General features: G+C 34.4%; 17 non-coding genes across 17 annotated transcripts; all 17 read left to right on the forward strand.

Moving 5' to 3' along the window:
• Window positions 1–1,516: 1,516 nt before the first annotated feature.
• On the forward strand, window positions 1,517–1,588 carry trnaq-cug (transfer RNA glutamine (anticodon CUG)). The gene has a single exon. It is a non-coding gene; the product is annotated as a tRNA-Gln (tRNA).
• A 705-nt stretch (window positions 1,589–2,293) lies between these two features.
• Window positions 2,294–2,365, forward strand: trnaq-cug (transfer RNA glutamine (anticodon CUG)). Its single transcript has one exon. It is a non-coding gene; the product is annotated as a tRNA-Gln (tRNA).
• Window positions 2,366–3,067: 702 nt separating this feature from the next.
• Window positions 3,068–3,139, forward strand: trnaq-cug (transfer RNA glutamine (anticodon CUG)). Its single transcript has one exon. It is a non-coding gene; the product is annotated as a tRNA-Gln (tRNA).
• Window positions 3,140–3,847: 708 nt separating this feature from the next.
• Window positions 3,848–3,919, forward strand: trnaq-cug (transfer RNA glutamine (anticodon CUG)). Its single transcript has one exon. It is a non-coding gene; the product is annotated as a tRNA-Gln (tRNA).
• Window positions 3,920–5,495: 1,576 nt separating this feature from the next.
• Window positions 5,496–5,567, forward strand: trnaq-cug (transfer RNA glutamine (anticodon CUG)). The gene has a single exon. It is a non-coding gene; the product is annotated as a tRNA-Gln (tRNA).
• Window positions 5,568–6,272: 705 nt separating this feature from the next.
• Window positions 6,273–6,344, forward strand: trnaq-cug (transfer RNA glutamine (anticodon CUG)). The gene has a single exon. It is a non-coding gene; the product is annotated as a tRNA-Gln (tRNA).
• Window positions 6,345–7,046: 702 nt separating this feature from the next.
• trnaq-cug (transfer RNA glutamine (anticodon CUG)) lies at window positions 7,047–7,118 on the forward strand. Its single transcript has one exon. It is a non-coding gene; the product is annotated as a tRNA-Gln (tRNA).
• A 1,481-nt stretch (window positions 7,119–8,599) lies between these two features.
• On the forward strand, window positions 8,600–8,671 carry trnaq-cug (transfer RNA glutamine (anticodon CUG)). Its single transcript has one exon. It is a non-coding gene; the product is annotated as a tRNA-Gln (tRNA).
• Window positions 8,672–9,476: 805 nt separating this feature from the next.
• On the forward strand, window positions 9,477–9,548 carry trnaq-cug (transfer RNA glutamine (anticodon CUG)). The gene has a single exon. It is a non-coding gene; the product is annotated as a tRNA-Gln (tRNA).
• Window positions 9,549–10,250: 702 nt separating this feature from the next.
• On the forward strand, window positions 10,251–10,322 carry trnaq-cug (transfer RNA glutamine (anticodon CUG)). The gene has a single exon. It is a non-coding gene; the product is annotated as a tRNA-Gln (tRNA).
• Window positions 10,323–11,029: 707 nt separating this feature from the next.
• On the forward strand, window positions 11,030–11,101 carry trnaq-cug (transfer RNA glutamine (anticodon CUG)). Its single transcript has one exon. It is a non-coding gene; the product is annotated as a tRNA-Gln (tRNA).
• Window positions 11,102–11,819: 718 nt separating this feature from the next.
• On the forward strand, window positions 11,820–11,891 carry trnaq-cug (transfer RNA glutamine (anticodon CUG)). Its single transcript has one exon. It is a non-coding gene; the product is annotated as a tRNA-Gln (tRNA).
• Window positions 11,892–13,468: 1,577 nt separating this feature from the next.
• trnaq-cug (transfer RNA glutamine (anticodon CUG)) lies at window positions 13,469–13,540 on the forward strand. The gene has a single exon. It is a non-coding gene; the product is annotated as a tRNA-Gln (tRNA).
• A 1,479-nt stretch (window positions 13,541–15,019) lies between these two features.
• Window positions 15,020–15,091, forward strand: trnaq-cug (transfer RNA glutamine (anticodon CUG)). The gene has a single exon. It is a non-coding gene; the product is annotated as a tRNA-Gln (tRNA).
• A 707-nt stretch (window positions 15,092–15,798) lies between these two features.
• On the forward strand, window positions 15,799–15,870 carry trnaq-cug (transfer RNA glutamine (anticodon CUG)). The gene has a single exon. It is a non-coding gene; the product is annotated as a tRNA-Gln (tRNA).
• A 718-nt stretch (window positions 15,871–16,588) lies between these two features.
• trnaq-cug (transfer RNA glutamine (anticodon CUG)) lies at window positions 16,589–16,660 on the forward strand. The gene has a single exon. It is a non-coding gene; the product is annotated as a tRNA-Gln (tRNA).
• Window positions 16,661–18,236: 1,576 nt separating this feature from the next.
• On the forward strand, window positions 18,237–18,308 carry trnaq-cug (transfer RNA glutamine (anticodon CUG)). Its single transcript has one exon. It is a non-coding gene; the product is annotated as a tRNA-Gln (tRNA).
• The last annotated feature ends 446 nt before the right edge of the window (window positions 18,309–18,754 follow it).

Raw genomic sequence — 18,754 nt, forward strand, 5'->3', positions numbered from 1 at the left:
GGCATTTATGACTACCTCACTTACAATCCATAAGATGAAAATAATATTACAAACATAAAGTCTTCAAACAAAATCAGGAATTTACAGGAAAAATACCACCACTTGTTCTAAGCTTACTCATAAATTCAAATATGTTGGAAAAATATACCTTTCATCAAAAATGCCATAATACAGGGAATGTTTTGTCTGTCTCATCAGGCCATATGATGAGGGGAAACATTTGGAACATTGAAATGTAATAAAGATTGCCATGTCCTCAGAGATAAACATACTGTGAAATGACAAAATTTCTTACAATGTTACCAAGCACTAAAAATGTGAAGAAAAAAAGGCCCAACTTTTATGTAAATATGTTCAATTAGGGTTACTGAAGCAGTCCAGATTTTTATTTACCTGAATATTTCCAAGCTTACAGTGAAGACTTTCTGTTTGATTTTAGAATATTCACATTGAAACTGGAAGAAGGGTTTAAGAGTTAAAGAACTTTGATATTTAGTTTCTTCTTTTCCAGGAGTTCACATGGAACTGGGCAAGTAGACATAATTTGTTAATTCATTAAACTTACTTCTGACATGTGGCAAAGTGCATATAGTGGTATGAATTTTTTTTCTAATAGATATTATGATTATATGCAGGGTTCCATGGTGTAATGATTAGCACTCTGGACTCTGAATCCAGCGATCCGAGTTCAAATCTCGGTGGAACCTGATCTTTGCTTTACATTAACACTTCTTCCCTTTCTCATCTTTGATGAGACCACTCAAGTAGGCATTTATGACTACCTCACTTACAATCCATAAGATGAAAATAATATTACAAACATAAAGTCTTCAAACAAAATCAGGAATTTATGAGAAAAATACCACCACTTGTTCTAAGCTTACTCATAAATTCAAATATCTTGAAAAATATACTCTCGCCCATTGACTGCTGGAATAGGCTCCAGCCCCCCCGCGACCCGGCCGACTGATTCAGCAGTTTAGAAAAAGGATGGAATGATGGATGAAAAATATACCTTTCATCAAAAATGCCATAATACAGGGAATGTTTTGTCTGTCTCATTAGGCCATATGATTGGGGGGGGGGGACCTTTGGAACATTGAAATGTAATAAAGATTGCCATGTCCTCAGAGATAAACATACTGTGAAATGACAACATTTCTGACAATGTTACCAAGCACTAAAAATGTGAAGAAAGAAAGGCCCAACTTTTATATGAATATGTTCATTTTGGGTTACTGAAGCAGTCCAGATTTTTATTTTCAACTATTTACCTGAATATTTCCAAGCTTACAGGGAAGACTTTCTGTTTGATTTTAGAATATTCACATTGAAACTGGAAGAAGGGTTTAAGAGTTAAAGCACTTTGATATTTAGTTTCTTCTTTTCCAGGAGTTCACATGGAACTGGGCAAGTGGACATAATTTGTTAATTCATCAATCTTATTACTGACATGTGGCAAAGTGCATATAGAGGTATATTTTTCTTTTCTTATTGATATTATGGCCATATACAGGGTTCCATGGTGTAATGGTTAGCACTCTGGACTCTGAATCCAGCAATCCGAGTTCAAATCTCGGTGGAACCTGATCTTTGCATTACATTAACACTTCTTCCCATTCTCATTTTTGATGAGACCACTCAAGTACGCATTTATGACTACCTCACTTACAATCCATAAGATGAAAATAATATTACAAACATAAAGTCTTCAAACAAAATCAGGAATATACGGGAAAAATACCACCACTTGTTCTAAGCTTACTCATAAATTCAAATATGTTGGAAAAATATACCTTTCATCAAAAATACCATAATACAGGGAATGTTTTGTCTGTCTCATCAGGCCATATGATGAGGGGAAAACATTTGGAACATTGAAATGTAATAAAGATTGCCATGTCCTCAGAGATAAACATACTGTGAAATGACAACATTTCTGACAATGTTACCAAGCACTAAAAATGTCAAGAAAAAAAGGCCCAACTTTTATGTAAATATGTTCAATTAGGGTTACTGAAGCAGTCCAGATTTTTATTTCCAACTATTTACCTGAATATTTCCAAGCTTACAGTGAAGACTTTCTGTTTGATTTTAGAATATTCACATTGAAACTGGAAGAAGGGTTTAAGAGTTAAAGCACTTTGATATTTAGTTTCTTCTTTTCCAGGAGTTCACATGGAACTGCAAGTGGACATAATTTGTTAATTCATCAAACTTACTCCACAACTGTTGCAAAGCCAATTATTGAGGTTTAAATTTTTTACCCTGTAGATGTCTTAGCAATATACAGGGTTCCATGGTGTAATGGTTAGCACTCTGGACTCTGAATCCAGCGATCCGAGTTCAAATCTCGGTGGAACCTGATCTTTGCTTTACATTAACACTTCTTCCCTTTCTCATCTTTGATGAGACCACTCACTTAGTCATTTATGACTACCTCACTTACAATCCATAAGATGAAAATAATATTACAAACAGAAAGTCTTCAAACAAAATCAGGAATTTACAGGAAAAACACCACCACTTGTTCTAAGCTTACTCATAAATTCAAATATGTTGGAAAAATATACCTTTGATCAAAAATGCCATAATACAGGGAATGTTTTGTCTGTCTCATCAGGCCATATGATGAGGGGAAAACATTTGGAACATTGAAATGTAATAAAGATTGCCATGTCCTCAGAGATAAACATACTGTGAAATGACAACATTTCTGACAATGTTACCAAGCACTAAAAATGTGAAAAAAAAAGGCCCAACTTTTATGTAAATATGTTCAATTAGGGTTACTGAAGCAGTCCAGATTTTTATTTCCAACTATTTACCTGAATATTTCCAAGCTTACAGGGAAGACTTTCTGTTTGATTTTAGAATATTCACATTGAAACTGGAAGAAGGGTTTAAGAGTTAAAGCACTTTGATATTTAGTTTCTTCTTTTCCAGGAGTTCACATGGAACTGCAAGTGGACATAATTTGTTAATTCATCAATCTTACTACTGACATGTGTCAAAGTGCATATAGAGGTATGATTTTTTTTCTAATAGATATTATGATTATATACAGGGTTCCATGGTGTAATGGTTAGCACTCTGGACTCTGAATCCAGCGATCCGAGTTCAAATCTTGGTGGAACCTGATCTTTGCTTTACATTAACACTTCTTCCCTTTCTCATCTTTGATGAGACCACTCAAGTAGGCATTTGTGACTACCTCACTTACAATCCATAAGATGAAAATAATATTACAAACAGAAAGTCTTCAAACAAAATCAGGAATTTACAGGAAAAATACCACCACTTGTTCTAAGCTTACTCATAAATTCAAATATGTTGGAAAAATATACCTTTCATCAAAAATGCCATAATACAGGGAATGTTTTGTCTGTCTCATTAGGCCATATGATTGGGGGGGGGGACCTTTGGAACATTGAAATGTAATAAAGATTGCCATGTCCTCAGAGATAAACATACTGTGAAATGACAACATTTCTGACAATGTTACCAAGCACTAAAATCGTGAAGAAAAAAAGGCCCAACTTTTATGTAAATATGTTCAATTAGGGTTACTGAAGCAGTCCAGATTTTTATTTCCAACTATTTACCTGAATATTTCCAAGCTTACAGGGAAGACTTTCTGTTTGATTTTAGAATATTCACATTGAAACTGGAAGAAGGGTTTAAGAGTTAAAGCACTTTGATATTTAGTTTCTTCTTTTCCAGGAGTTCAGATTGAAGTGGGCAAGTGGACATAATTTGTTAATTCATCAATTTTACTACTGACATGTGTCAAAGTGCATATAGAGGTATGAATTTTTTTTCTTATAGATATTATGGCCATATACCTGGTTCCATGGTGTAATGGTTAGCACTCTGGACTCTGAATCCAGCGATCCGAGTTCAAATCTCGGTGGAACCTGATCTTTGCTTTACATTAACACTTCTTCCCTTTCTCATCTTTGATGAGACCACTCAAGTAGGCATTTATGACTACCTCACTTACAATCCATAAGATGAAAATAATATTACAAACATAAAGTCTTCAAACAAAATCAGGAATTTACAGGAAAAATACCACCACTTGTTCTAAGCTTACTCATAAATTCAAATATGTTGGAAAAATATACCTTTCATCAAAAATGCCATAATACAGGGAATGTTTTGTCTGTCTCATCAGGCCATATGATGAGGGGAAACATTTGGAACATTGAAATGTAATAAAGATTGCCATGTCCTCAGAGATAAACATACTGTGAAATGACAAAATTTCTTACAATGTTACCAAGCACTAAAAATGTGAAGAAAAAAAGGCCCAACTTTTATGTAAATATGTTCAATTAGGGTTACTGAAGCAGTCCAGATTTTTATTTACCTGAATATTTCCAAGCTTACAGTGAAGACTTTCTGTTTGATTTTAGAATATTCACATTGAAACTGGAAGAAGGGTTTAAGAGTTAAAGAACTTTGATATTTAGTTTCTTCTTTTCCAGGAGTTCACATGGAACTGGGCAAGTAGACATAATTTGTTAATTCATTAAACTTACTTCTGACATGTGGCAAAGTGCATATAGTGGTATGAATTTTTTTTCTAATAGATATTATGATTATATGCAGGGTTCCATGGTGTAATGATTAGCACTCTGGACTCTGAATCCAGCGATCCGAGTTCAAATCTCGGTGGAACCTGATCTTTGCTTTACATTAACACTTCTTCCCTTTCTCATCTTTGATGAGACCACTCAAGTAGGCATTTATGACTACCTCACTTACAATCCATAAGATGAAAATAATATTACAAACATAAAGTCTTCAAACAAAATCAGGAATTTATGAGAAAAATACCACCACTTGTTCTAAGCTTACTCATAAATTCAAATATCTTGAAAAATATACTCTCGCCCATTGACTGCTGGAATAGGCTCCAGCCCCCCCGCGACCCGGCCGACTGATTCAGCAGTTTAGAAAAAGGATGGAATGATGGATGAAAAATATACCTTTCATCAAAAATGCCATAATACAGGGAATGTTTTGTCTGTCTCATTAGGCCATATGATTGGGGGGGGGGGACCTTTGGAACATTGAAATGTAATAAAGATTGCCATGTCCTCAGAGATAAACATACTGTGAAATGACAACATTTCTGACAATGTTACCAAGCACTAAAAATGTGAAGAAAGAAAGGCCCAACTTTTATATGAATATGTTCATTTTGGGTTACTGAAGCAGTCCAGATTTTTATTTTCAACTATTTACCTGAATATTTCCAAGCTTACAGGGAAGACTTTCTGTTTGATTTTAGAATATTCACATTGAAACTGGAAGAAGGGTTTAAGAGTTAAAGCACTTTGATATTTAGTTTCTTCTTTTCCAGGAGTTCACATGGAACTGGGCAAGTGGACATAATTTGTTAATTCATCAATCTTATTACTGACATGTGGCAAAGTGCATATAGAGGTATATTTTTTTTTTCTTATTGATATTATGGCCATATACAGGGTTCCATGGTGTAATGGTTAGCACTCTGGACTCTGAATCCAGCAATCCGAGTTCAAATCTCGGTGGAACCTGATCTTTGCATTACATTAACACTTCTTCCCATTCTCATTTTTGATGAGACCACTCAAGTACGCATTTATGACTACCTCACTTACAATCCATAAGATGAAAATAATATTACAAACATAAAGTCTTCAAACAAAATCAGGAATATACGGGAAAAATACCACCACTTGTTCTAAGCTTACTCATAAATTCAAATATGTTGGAAAAATATACCTTTCATCAAAAATACCATAATACAGGGAATGTTTTGTCTGTCTCATCAGGCCATATGATGAGGGGAAAACATTTGGAACATTGAAATGTAATAAAGATTGCCATGTCCTCAGAGATAAACATACTGTGAAATGACAACATTTCTGACAATGTTACCAAGCACTAAAAATGTCAAGAAAAAAAGGCCCAACTTTTATGTAAATATGTTCAATTAGGGTTACTGAAGCAGTCCAGATTTTTATTTCCAACTATTTACCTGAATATTTCCAAGCTTACAGTGAAGACTTTCTGTTTGATTTTAGAATATTCACATTGAAACTGGAAGAAGGGTTTAAGAGTTAAAGCACTTTGATATTTAGTTTCTTCTTTTCCAGGAGTTCACATGGAACTGCAAGTGGACATAATTTGTTAATTCATCAAACTTACTCCACAACTGTTGCAAAGCCAATTATTGAGGTTTAAATTTTTTACCCTGTAGATGTCTTAGCAATATACAGGGTTCCATGGTGTAATGGTTAGCACTCTGGACTCTGAATCCAGCGATCCGAGTTCAAATCTCGGTGGAACCTGATCTTTGCTTTACATTAACACTTCTTCCCTTTCTCATCTTTGATGAGACCACTCACTTAGTCATTTATGACTACCTCACTTACAATCCATAAGATGAAAATAATATTACAAACAGAAAGTCTTCAAACAAAATCAGGAATTTACAGGAAAAACACCACCACTTGTTCTAAGCTTACTCATAAATTCAAATATGTTGGAAAAATATACCTTTGATCAAAAATGCCATAATACAGGGAATGTTTTGTCTGTCTCATCAGGCCATATGATGAGGGGAAAACATTTGGAACATTGAAATGTAATAAAGATTGCCATGTCCTCAGAGATAAACATACTGTGAAATGACAACATTTCTGACAATGTTACCAAGCACTAAAAATGTGAAAAAAAAAGGCCCAACTTTTATGTAAATATGTTCAATTAGGGTTACTGAAGCAGTCCAGATTTTTATTTCCAACTATTTACCTGAATATTTCCAAGCTTACAGGGAAGACTTTCTGTTTGATTTTAGAATATTCACATTGAAACTGGAAGAAGGGTTTAAGAGTTAAAGCACTTTGATATTTAGTTTCTTCTTTTCCAGGAGTTCACATGGAACTGCAAGTGGACATAATTTGTTAATTCATCAATCTTACTACTGACATGTGTCAAAGTGCATATAGAGGTATGATTTTTTTTCTAATAGATATTATGATTATATACAGGGTTCCATGGTGTAATGGTTAGCACTCTGGACTCTGAATCCAGCGATCCGAGTTCAAATCTTGGTGGAACCTGATCTTTGCTTTACATTAACACTTCTTCCCTTTCTCATCTTTGATGAGACCACTCAAGTAGGCATTTGTGACTACCTCACTTACAATCCATAAGATGAAAATAATATTACAAACAGAAAGTCTTCAAACAAAATCAGGAATTTACAGGAAAAATACCACCACTTGTTCTAAGCTTACTCATAAATTCAAATATGTTGGAAAAATATACCTTTCATCAAAAATGCCATAATACAGGGAATGTTTTGTCTGTCTCATTAGGCCATATGATTGGGGGGGGGGACCTTTGGAACATTGAAATGTAATAAAGATTGCCATGTCCTCAGAGATAAACATACTGTGAAATGACAACATTTCTGACAATGTTACCAAGCACTAAAATCGTGAAGAAAAAAAGGCCCAACTTTTATGTAAATATGTTCAATTAGGGTTACTGAAGCAGTCCAGATTTTTATTTCCAACTATTTACCTGAATATTTCCAAGCTTACAGGGAAGACTTTCTGTTTGATTTTAGAATATTCACGTTGAAACTGGAAGAAGGGTTTAAGAGTTAAAGCACTTTGATATTTAGTTTCTTCTTTTCCAGGAGTTCAGATTGAAGTGGGCAAGTGGACATAATTTGTTAATTCATCAATTTTACTACTGACATGTGTCAAAGTGCATATAGAGGTATGATTTTTTTTCTTATAGATATTATGGCCATATACCTTGTTCCATGGTGTAATGGTTAGCACTCTGGACTCTGAATCCAGCGATCTGAGTTCAAATCTCGGTGAAACCTGATCTTTGCTTTACATTAACACTTCTTCCCTTTCTCATCTTTGATGAGACCACTCACTTAGTCATTTATGACTCCTCACTTACAATCCATAAGATGAAAATAATATTACAAACATAAAGTCTTCAAACAAAATCAGGAATTTACAGGAAAAATACCACCACTTGTTCTAAGCTTACTCATAAATTCAAATATGTTGGAAAAATATACCTTTCATCAAAAATGCCATAATACAGGGAATGTTTTGTCTGTCTCATCAGGCCATATGATGAGGGGAAAACATTTGGAACATTGAAATGTAATAAAGATTGCCATGTCCTCAGAGATAAACATACTGTGAAATGACAACATTTCTGACAATGTTACCAAGCACTAAAAATGTGAAGAAAAAAAGGCCCAACTTTTATGTAAATATGTTCAATTAGGGTTACTGAAGCAGTCCAGATTTTTATTTCCAACTATTTACCTGAATATTTCCAAGCTTACAGGGAAGACTTTCTGTTTGATTTTAGAATATTCACATTGAAACTGGAAGAAGGGTTTAAGAGTTAAAGCACTTTGATATTTAGTTTCTTCTTTTCCAGGAGTTCACATGGAACTGCAAGTGGACATAATTTGTTAATTCATCAATCTTACTACTGACATGTGTCAAAGTGCATATAGTGGTATGATTTTTTTTCTAATAGATATTATGATTATATACAGGGTTCCATGGTGTAATGGTTAGCACTCTGGACTCTGAATCCAGCGATCCGAGTTCAAATCTCGGTGGAACCTGATCTTTGCTTTACATTAACACTTCTTCCCTTTCTCATCTTTGATGAGACCACTCAAGTAGGCATTTATGACTACCTCACTTACAATCCATAAGTTGAAAACAATATTACAAACAGAAAGTCTTCAAACAAAATCAGGAATTTACAGGAAAAATACCACCACTTGTTCTAAGCTTACTCATAAATTCAAATATCTTGAAAAATATACTCTCGCCCATTGACTGCTGGAATAGGCTCCAGCCCCCCCGCGACCCGGCCGACTGATTCAGCAGTTTAGAAAATGGATGGAATGATGGATGAAAAATATACCTTTCATCAAAAATGCCATAATACAGGGAATGTTTTGTCTGTCTCATTAGGCCATATGATGGGGGGGGGGGACCTTTGGAACATTGAAATGTAATAAAGATTGCCATGTCCTCAGAGATAAACATACTGTGAAATGACAACATTTCTGACAATGTTACCAAGCACTAAAAATGTGAAGAAAAAAAGGCCCAACTTTTATGTAAATATGTTCAATTAGGGTTACTGAAGCAGTCCAGATTTTTATTTCCAACTATTTACCTGAATATTTCCAAGCTTACAGGGAAGACTTTCTGTTTGATTTTAGAATATTCACATTGAAACTGGAAGAAGGGTTTAAGAGTTAAAGCACTTTGATATTTAGTTTCTTCTTTTCCAGGAGTTCACATGGAACTGCAAGTGGACATAATTTGTTAATTCATCAATCTTACTACTGACATGTGTCAAAGTGCATATAGAGGTATGATTTTTTTTCTAATAGATATTATGATTATATACAGGGTTCCATGGTGTAATGGTTAGCACTCTGGACTCTGAATCCAGGGATCCGAGTTCAAATCTCGGTGGAACCTGATCTTTGCTTTACATTAACACTTCTTCCCTTTCTCATCTTTGATGAGACCACTCACTTAGTCATTTATGACTACCTCACTTACAATCCATAAGATGAAAATAATATTACAAACAGAAAGTCTTCAAACAAAATCAGGAATTTACAGGAAAAACACCACCACTTGTTCTAAGCTTACTCATAAATTCAAATATGTTGGAAAAATATACCTTTGATCAAAAATGCCATAATACAGGGAATGTTTTGTCTGTCTCATCAGGCCATATGATGAGGGGAAAACATTTGGAACATTGAAATGTAATAAAGATTGCCATGTCCTCAGAGATAAACATACTGTGAAATGACAACATTTCTGACAATGTTACCAAGCACTAAAAATGTGAAAAAAAAAGGCCCAACTTTTATGTAAATATGTTCAATTAGGGTTACTGAAGCAGTCCAGATTTTTATTTCCAACTATTTACCTGAATATTTCCAAGCTTACAGGGAAGACTTTCTGTTTGATTTTAGAATATTCACATTGAAACTGGAAGAAGGGTTTAAGAGTTAAAGCACTTTGATATTTAGTTTCTTCTTTTCCAGGAGTTCACATGGAACTGCAAGTGGACATAATTTGTTAATTCATCAATCTTACTACTGACATGTGTCAAAGTGCATATAGAGGTATGATTTTTTTTCTAATAGATATTATGATTATATACAGGGTTCCATGGTGTAATGGTTAGCACTCTGGACTCTGAATCCAGCGATCCGAGTTCAAATCTTGGTGGAACCTGATCTTTGCTTTACATTAACACTTCTTCCCTTTCTCATCTTTGATGAGACCACTCAAGTAGGCATTTGTGACTACCTCACTTACAATCCATAAGATGAAAATAATATTACAAACAGAAAGTCTTCAAACAAAATCAGGAATTTACAGGAAAAATACCACCACTTGTTCTAAGCTTACTCATAAATTCAAATATGTTGGAAAAATATACCTTTCATCAAAAATGCCATAATACAGGGAATGTTTTGTCTGTCTCATTAGGCCATATGATTGGGGGGGGGACCTTTGGAACATTGAAATGTAATAAAGATTGCCATGTCCTCAGAGATAAACATACTGTGAAATGACAACATTTCTGACAATGTTACCAAGCACTAAAATCGTGAAGAAAAAAAGGCCCAACTTTTATGTAAATATGTTCAATTAGGGTTACTGAAGCAGTCCAGATTTTTATTTCCAACTATTTACCTGAATATTTCCAAGCTTACAGGGAAGACTTTCTGTTTGATTTTAGAATATTCACATTGAAACTGGAAGAAGGGTTTAAGAGTTAAAGCACTTTGATATTTAGTTTCTTCTTTTCCAGGAGTTCACATGGAACTGGGCAAGTGGACATAATTTGTTAATTCATTAAACTTACTTCTGACATGTGGCAAAGTGCATATAGTGGTATGAATTTTTTTTCTAATAGATATTATGCTTATATACAGGGTTCCATGGTGTAATGGTTAGCACTCTGGACTCTGAATCCAGCGATCAGAGTTCAAATCTCGGTGGAACCTGATCTTTGCTTTACATTAACACTTCTTCCCTTTCTCATCTTTGATGAGACCACTCAAGTAGGCATTTATGACTACCTCACTTACAATCCATAAGTTGAAAACAATATTACCAACAGAAAGTCTTCAAACTAAATCAGGAATTTACAGGAATTTACAGGAAAAATACCACCACTTCTTCTAAGCTTACTCATAAATTCAAATATGTTGGAAAAATATACCTTTGATCAAAAATGCCATAATACAGGGAATGTTTTGTCTGTCTCATTAGGCCATATGATTGGGGGGGGGACCTTTGGAACATTGAAATGTAATAAAGATTGCCATGTCCTCAGAGATGAACATACTGTGAAATGACAACATTTCTGACAATGTTACCAAGCACTAAAATCGTGAAGAAAAAAAGGCCCAACTTTTATGTAAATATGTTCAATTAGGGTTACTGAAGCAGTCCAGATTTTTATTTCCAACTATTTACCTGAATATTTCCAAGCTTACAGGGAAGACTTTCTGTTTAATTTTTTGAATATTCACATTGAAACTGGAAGAAGGGTTTAAGAGTTAAAGCACTTTGATATTTAGTTTCTTCTTTTCCAGGAGTTCAGATGGAACTGGGCAAGTGGACATAATTTGTTAATTCATCAATTTTACTACTGACATGTGTCAAAGTGCATATAGAGGTATGAATTTTTTTTCTTATAGATACTATGGCCATATACCTGGTTCCATGGTGTAATGGTTAGCACTCTGGACTCTGAATCCAGTGATCCGAGTTCAAATCTCGGTGGAACCTGATCTTTGCTTTACATTAACACTTCTTCCCATTCTCATCTTTGATGAGACCACTCAAGTAGGCATTTATGACTACCTCACTTACAATCCATAAGATGAAAATAATATTACAAACATAAAGTCTTCAAACAAAATCAGGAATTTACAGGAAAAATACCACCACTTGTTCTAAGCTTACTCATAAATTCAAATATGTTGGAAAAATATACCTTTCATCAAAAATGCCATAATACAGGGAATGTTTTGTCTGTCTCATCAGGCCATATGATGAGGGGAAACATTTGGAACATTGAAATGTAATAAAGATTGCCATGTCCTCAGAGATAAACATACTGTGAAATGACAAAATTTCTTACAATGTTACCAAGCACTAAAAATGTGAAGAAAAAAAGGCCCAACTTTTATGTAAATATGTTCAATTAGGGTTACTGAAGCAGTCCAGATTTTTATTTACCTGAATATTTCCAAGCTTACAGTGAAGACTTTCTGTTTGATTTTAGAATATTCACATTGAAACTGGAAGAAGGGTTTAAGAGTTAAAGAACTTTGATATTTAGTTTCTTCTTTTCCAGGAGTTCACATGGAACTGGGCAAGTAGACATAATTTGTTAATTCATTAAACTTACTTCTGACATGTGGCAAAGTGCATATAGTGGTATGAATTTTTTTTCTAATAGATATTATGATTATATGCAGGGTTCCATGGTGTAATGATTAGCACTCTGGACTCTGAATCCAGCGATCCGAGTTCAAATCTCGGTGGAACCTGATCTTTGCTTTACATTAACACTTCTTCCCTTTCTCATCTTTGATGAGACCACTCAAGTAGGCATTTATGACTACCTCACTTACAATCCATAAGATGAAAATAATATTACAAACATAAAGTCTTCAAACAAAATCAGGAATTTATGAGAAAAATACCACCACTTGTTCTAAGCTTACTCATAAATTCAAATATCTTGAAAAATATACTCTCGCCCATTGACTGCTGGAATAGGCTCCAGCCCCCCCGCGACCCGGCCGACTGATTCAGCAGTTTAGAAAATGGATGGAATGATGGATGAAAAATATACCTTTCATCAAAAATGCCATAATACAGGGAATGTTTTGTCTGTCTCATTAGGCCATATGATTGGGGGGGGGGGACCTTTGGAACATTGAAATGTAATAAAGATTGCCATGTCCTCAGAGATAAACATACTGTGAAATGACAACATTTCTGACAATGTTACCAAGCACTAAAAATGTGAAGAAAGAAAGGCCCAACTTTTATATGAATATGTTCATTTTGGGTTACTGAAGCAGTCCAGATTTTTATTTTCAACTATTTACCTGAATATTTCCAAGCTTACAGGGAAGACTTTCTGTTTGATTTTTAGAATATTCACATTGAAACTGGAAGAAGGGTTTAAGAGTTAAAGCACTTTGATATTTAGTTTCTTCTTTTCCAGGAGTTCACATGGAACTGGGCAAGTGGACATAATTTGTTAATTCATCAATCTTATTACTGACATGTGGCAAAGTGCATATAGAGGTATATTTTTTTTTTCTTATTGATATTATGGCCATATACAGGGTTCCATGGTGTAATGGTTAGCACTCTGGACTCTGAATCCAGCAATCCGAGTTCAAATCTCGGTGGAACCTGATCTTTGCATTACATTAACACTTCTTCCCATTCTCATTTTTGATGAGACCACTCAAGTACGCATTTATGACTACCTCACTTACAATCCATAAGATGAAAATAATATTACAAACATAAAGTCTTCAAACAAAATCAGGAATATACGGGAAAAATACCACCACTTGTTCTAAGCTTACTCATAAATTCAAATATGTTGGAAAAATATACCTTTCATCAAAAATACCATAATACAGGGAATGTTTTGTCTGTCTCATCAGGCCATATGATGAGGGGAAAACATTTGGAACATTGAAATGTAATAAAGATTGCCATGTCCTCAGAGATAAACATACTGTGAAATGACAACATTTCTGACAATGTTACCAAGCACTAAAAATGTCAAGAAAAAAAGGCCCAACTTTTATGTAAATATGTTCAATTAGGGTTACTGAAGCAGTCCAGATTTTTATTTCCAACTATTTACCTGAATATTTCCAAGCTTACAGTGAAGACTTTCTGTTTGATTTTAGAATATTCACATTGAAACTGGAAGAAGGGTTTAAGAGTTAAAGCACTTTGATATTTAGTTTCTTCTTTTCCAGGAGTTCACATGGAACTGCAAGTGGACATAATTTGTTAATTCATCAAACTTACTCCACAACTGTTGCAAAGCCAATTATTGAGGTTTAAATTTTTTACCCTGTAGATGTCTTAGCAATATACAGGGTTCCATGGTGTAATGGTTAGCACTCTCGACTCTGAATCCAGCGATCCGAGTTCAAATCTCGGTGGAACCTGATCTTTGCTTTACATTAACACTTCTTCCCTTTCTCATCTTTGATGAGACCACTCACTTAGTCATTTATGACTACCTCACTTACAATCCATAAGATGAAAATAATATTACAAACAGAAAGTCTTCAAACAAAATCAGGAATTTACAGGAAAAACACCACCACTTGTTCTAAGCTTACTCATAAATTCAAATATGTTGGAAAAATATACCTTTGATCAAAAATGCCATAATACAGGGAATGTTTTGTCTGTCTCATCAGGCCATATGATGAGGGGAAAACATTTGGAACATTGAAATGTAATAAAGATTGCCATGTCCTCAGAGATAAACATACTGTGAAATGACAACATTTCTGACAATGTTACCAAGCACTAAAAATGTGAAAAAAAAAGGCCCAACTTTTATGTAAATATGTTCAATTAGGGTTACTGAAGCAGTCCAGATTTTTATTTCCAACTATTTACCTGAATATTTCCAAGCTTACAGGGAAGACTTTCTGTTTGATTTTAGAATATTCACATTGAAACTGGAAGAAGGGTTTAAGAGTTAAAGCACTTTGATATTTAGTTTCTTCTTTTCCAGGAGTTCACATGGAACTGCAAGTGGACATAATTTGTTAATTCATCAATCTTACTACTGACATGTGTCAAAGTGCATATAGAGGTATGATTTTTTTTCTAATAGATATTATGATTATATACAGGGTTCCATGGTGTAATGGTTAGCACTCTGGACTCTGAATCCAGAGATCCGAGTTCAAATCTTGGTGGAACCTGATCTTTGCTTTACATTAACACTTCTTCCCTTTCTCATCTTTGATGAGACCACTCAAGTAGGCATTTGTGACTACCTCACTTACAATCCATAAGATGAAAATAATATTACAAACAGAAAGTCTTCAAACAAAATCAGGAATTTACAGGAAAAATACCACCACTTGTTCTAAGCTTACTCATAAATTCAAATATGTTGGAAAAATATACCTTTCATCAAAAATGCCATAATACAGGGAATGTTTTGTCTGTCTCATTAGGCCATATGATTGGGGGGGGGACCTTTGGAACATTGAAATGTAATAAAGATTGCCATGTCCTCAGAGATAAACATACTGTGAAATGACAACATTTCTGACAATGTTACCAAGCACTAAAATCGTGAAGAAAAAAAGGCCCAACTTTTATGTAAATATGTTCAATTAGGGTTACTGAAGCAGTCCAGATTTTTATTTCCAACTATTTACCTGAATATTTCCAAGCTTACAGGGAAGACTTTCTGTTTGATTTTAGAATATTCACATTGAAACTGGAAGAAGGGTTTAAGAGTTAAAGCACTTTGATATTTAGTTTCTTCTTTTCCAGGAGTTCACATGGAACTGGGCAAGTGGACATAATTTGTTAATTCATTAAACTTACTTCTGACATGTGGCAAAGTGCATATAGTGGTATGAATTTTTTTTCTAATAGATATTATGCTTATATACAGGGTTCCATGGTGTAATGGTTAGCACTCTGGACTCTGAATCCAGCGATCAGAGTTCAAATCTCGGTGGAACCTGATCTTTGCTTTACATTAACACTTCTTCCCTTTCTCATCTTTGATGAGACCACTCAAGTAGGCATTTATGACTACCTCACTTACAATCCATAAGTTGAAAACAATATTACCAACAGAAAGTCTTCAAACTAAATCAGGAATTTACAGGAATTTACAGGAAAAATACCACCACTTCTTCTAAGCTTACTCATAAATTCAAATATGTTGGAAAAATATACCTTTGATCAAAAATGCCATAATACAGGGAATGTTTTGTCTGTCTCATTAGGCCATATGATTGGGGGGGGGACCTTTGGAACATTGAAATGTAATAAAGATTGCCATGTCCTCAGAGATAAACATACTGTGAAATGACAACATTTCTGACAATGTTACCAAGCACTAAAATCGTGAAGAAAAAAAGGCCCAACTTTTATGTAAATATGTTCAATTAGGGTTACTGAAGCAGTCCAGATTTTTATTTCCAACTATTTACCTGAATATTTCCAAGCTTACAGGGAAGACTTTCTGTTTAATTTTTTGAATATTCACATTGAAACTGGAAGAAGGGTTTAAGAGTTAAAGCACTTTGATATTTAGTTTCTTCTTTTCCAGGAGTTCAGATGGAACTGGGCAAGTGGACATAATTTGTTAATTCATCAATTTTACTACTGACATGTGTCAAAGTGCATATAGAGGTATGAATTTTTTTTCTTATAGATATTATGGCCATATACCTGGTTCCATGGTGTAATGGTTAGCACTCTGGACTCTGAATCCAGCGATCCGAGTTCAAATCTCGGTGGAACCTGATCTTTGCTTTACATTAACACTTCTTCCCTTTCTCATCTTTGATGAGACCACTCAAGTAGGCATTTATGACTACCTCACTTACAATCCATAAGATGAAAATAATATTACAAACATAAAGTCTTCAAACAAAATCAGGAATTTACAGGAAAAATACCACCACTTGTTCTAAGCTTACTCATAAATTCAAATATGTTGGAAAAATATACCTTTCATCAAAAATGCCATAATACAGGGAATGTTTTGTCTGTCTCATCAGGCCATATGATGAGGGGAAACATTTGGAACATTGAAATGTAATAAAGATTGCCATGTCCTCAGAGATAAACATACTGTGAAATGACAAAATTTCTTACAATGTTACCAAGCACTAAAAATGTGAAGAAAAAAAGGCCCAACTTTTATGTAAATATGTTCAATTAGGGTTACTGAAGCAGTCCAGATTTTTATTTACCTGAATATTTCCAAGCTTACAGTGAAGACTTTCTGTTTGATTTTAGAATATTCACATTGAAACTGGAAGAAGGGTTTAAGAGTTAAAGAACTTTGATATTTAGTTTCTTCTTTTCCAGGAGTTCACATGGAACTGGGCAAGTAGACATAATTTGTTAATTCATTAAACTTACTTCTGACATGTGGCAAAGTGCATATAGTGGTATGAATTTTTTTTCTAATAGATATTATGATTATATGCAGGGTTCCATGGTGTAATGATTAGCACTCTGGACTCTGAATCCAGCGATCCGAGTTCAAATCTCGGTGGAACCTGATCTTTGCTTTACATTAACACTTCTTCCCTTTCTCATCTTTGATGAGACCACTCAAGTAGGCATTTATGACTACCTCACTTACAATCCATAAGATGAAAATAATATTACAAACATAAAGTCTTCAAACAAAATCAGGAATTTATGAGAAAAATACCACCACTTGTTCTAAGCTTACTCATAAATTCAAATATCTTGAAAAATATACTCTCGCCCATTGACTGCTGGAATAGGCTCCAGCCCCCCCGCGACCCGGCCGACTGATTCAGCAGTTTAGAAAAAGGATGGAATGATGGATGAAAAATATACCTTTCATCAAAAATGCCATAATACAGGGAATGTTTTGTCTGTCTCATTAGGCCATATGATTGGGGGGGGGGGACCTTTGGAACATTGAAATGTAATAAAGATTGCCATGTCCTCAGAGATAAACATACTGTGAAATGACAACATTTCTGACAATGTTACCAAGCACTAAAAATGTGAAGAAAGAAAGGCCCAACTTTTATATGAATATGTTCATTTTGGGTTACTGAAGCAGTCCAGATTTTTATTTTCAACTATTTACCTGAATATTTCCAAGCTTACAGGGAAGACTTTCTGTTTGATTTTAGAATATTCACATTGAAACTGGAAGAAGGGTTTAAGAGTTAAAGCACTTTGATATTTAGTTTCTTCTTTTCCAGGAGTTCACATGGAACTGGGCAAGTGGACATAATTTGTTAATTCATCAATCTTATTACTGACATGTGGCAAAGTGCATATAGAGGTATATTTTTTTTTTCTTATTGATATTATGGCCATATACAGGGTTCCATGGTGTAATGGTTAGCACTCTGGACTCTGAATCCAGCAATCCGAGTTCAAATCTCGGTGGAACCTGATCTTTGCATTACATTAACACTTCTTCCCATTCTCATTTTTGATGAGACCACTCAAGTACGCATTTATGACTACCTCACTTACAATCCATAAGATGAAAATAATATTACAAACATAAAGTCTTCAAACAAAATCAGGAATATACGGGAAAAATACCACCACTTGTTCTAAGCTTACTCATAAATTCAAATATGTTGGAAAAATATACCTTTCATCAAAAATACCATAATACAGGGAATGTTTTGTCTGTCTCATCAGGCCATATGATGAGGGGAAAACATTTGGAACATTGAAATGTAATAAAGATTGCCATGTCCTCAGAGATAAACATACTGTGAAATGACAACATTTCTGACAATGTTACCAAGCACTAAAAATGTCAAGAAAAAAAGGCCCAACTTTTATGTAAATATGTTCAATTAGGGTTACTGAAGCAGTCCAGATTT

The sequence above is a fragment of the Odontesthes bonariensis genome, chromosome 14 (genome assembly GCF_027942865.1).
Source record: "Odontesthes bonariensis isolate fOdoBon6 chromosome 14, fOdoBon6.hap1, whole genome shotgun sequence".
Taxonomy (NCBI): Eukaryota; Metazoa; Chordata; class Actinopteri; order Atheriniformes; family Atherinopsidae; genus Odontesthes; species Odontesthes bonariensis.